A 2,358-nucleotide genomic window follows, 5' to 3' on the forward strand; every position below is an offset into this window, starting at 1 on the left:
ACTGGGAGTGACAGGTGTATTGTATGTGACTGGGAGTGACAGGTGTATTGTATGTGACTGGGAGTGACAGGTGTATTGTATGTGACTGGGAGTGACAGGTGTATTGTATGTGTCTGGGAGTGACAGGGGTATTGTATGTGACTGGGAGTGACAGGTGTATTGTATGTGACTGGGAGTGACGGGTGTATTGTATGTGACTGGGAGTGACGGGTGTATTGTATGTGACTGGGAGTGACGGGTGTATTGTATGTGACTGGAAGTGACGGGTGTATTGTATGTGACTGGGAGTGACGGGTGTATTGTATGTGACTGGGAGTGACGGGTGTATTGTATGTGACTGGGAGTGACGGGTGTATTGTATGTGACTGGGAGTGACGGGTGTATTGTATGTGACTGGGAGTGACGGGTGTATTGTATGTGACTGGGAGTGACAGGTGAATTGTATGTGACTGGGAGAGACAGGTGTATTGTATGTGACTGGGAGTGACAGGTGTATTGTATGTGACAGGGAGTGACAGGTAAATTGTATGTGACTGGGAGTGACAGGTGTATTGTATGTGACTGGGAGTGACAGGTGTATTGTATGTGACTGGGAGTGACAGGTGAATTGTATGTGACTGGGAGTGACAGGTGAATTGTATGTGTCTGGGAGTGACAGGTGAATTGTATGTGACTGGGAGAGACAGGTGTATTGTATGTGACTGGGAGTGACAGGTGAATTGTATGTGTCTGGGAGTGACAGGTGTATTGTATGTGACTGGGAGTGACAGGTGTATTGTATGTGACTGGGAGTGACAGGTGAATTGTATGTGACTGGGAGTGACAGGTGTATTGTATGTGACTGGGAGTGACAGGTGAATTGTATGTGTCTGGGAGTGACAGGTGTATTGTATGTGACTGGGAGTGACAGGTGAATTGTATGTGTCTGGGAGTGACAGGTGTATTGTATGTGACTGGGAGTGACAGGTGTACTGTATGTGACTGGGAGTGACAGGTGTATTGTATGTGACTGGGAGTGACAGGTGTATTGTATGTGTCTGGGAGTGACAGGAGTATTGTATGTGACTGGGACAGACGGGTGTATTGTATGTGACTGGGAGTGACAGGTGAATTGTATGTGACTGGGAGTGACAGGTGTATTGTATGTGACTGGGAGTGACAGGTGTATTGTATGTGACAGGGAGTGACAGGTAAATTGTATGTGACTGGGAGTGACAGGTGTATTGTATGTGACTGGGAGTGACAGGTGTATTGTATGTGACTGGGAGTGAAAGGTGTATTGTATGTGACTGGGAGTGACAGGTGTATTGTATGTGACTGGGAGTGACAGGTGTATTGTATGTGACTGGGAGTGACAGGTGTATTGTAGGTGACTGGGAGTGACAGGTGAATTGTATGTGATTGGAAAGGACAGGTGAATTGTATGTGACTGGGAGTGACAGGTGTATTGTATGTGACTGGGAGTGACAGGTGTTTGGGTACAGCCACCTGTACAATTCAATGACAGGTTGCAGTTGTACGTGTCAGCACACATCTTGCATGTTAATGGGGATGGATGAGTAGCCCAGGATGCAACCAGAGCCACTCTTCCATCCCTGGACGCAATACTCCAGAGCTGTGCCCTGCAACCAGAATCAGAGGACATCAACACTGCTCTTTGATTCAGTAACGACTGCCCAGCCTGGAGAAAAAGTAAAGAAGAAGAGGACTCTGCAATGTTATGAGCCAGGTCCAAAGATACATATTAAAATAATAAAAAAGTATGAAATACTGCCAGTGGATGCCACAAGGTGTTTGATTTAGGGAAGCAAAGAGCCTAGAATTGGGCTTTAAAGTAAATTCTGATGTTACATTTTTATGTTATGGGCAGTAAGAGAAGCAAGTTTTTATGGTCTTATTTCTCAGGTAAGTCCTTTCACAGGAAGCTATACTATAGTGACAAGGAGCCTGTTGTTTACAAAGCTCAATAGCTAAAGCTTAAATTATACACGCAGGTAAATGAACAAGAACAAAGGCTCACCCCTTTCCTTCAACCCCCCCTACCGCTCTGCACAGCTCCATACAAGGATTGAATTAGAGAGACACTCTAAAAGAAAAATCTGCTAAGCCGTCTCCCTAGAAAACTCAGTATGCATTTCATTCTGCAGTAAATTTTATTTGTAAACCATTTATTTAAAAAAAAATAGATCTAAAACATTGGCATATACTGTATATATATATATATATATATATATATATATATATATATATATATATATATTTATATATATATATATATATATATATATATATATATATATATATATATATATATATATATATATATATATATATATATATCATATAAACACAAAAATA

The sequence above is a fragment of the Aquarana catesbeiana genome, linkage group LG03 (assembly GCF_042186555.1).
Source record: "Aquarana catesbeiana isolate 2022-GZ linkage group LG03, ASM4218655v1, whole genome shotgun sequence".
Classification (NCBI taxonomy): domain Eukaryota; kingdom Metazoa; phylum Chordata; class Amphibia; order Anura; family Ranidae; genus Aquarana; species Aquarana catesbeiana.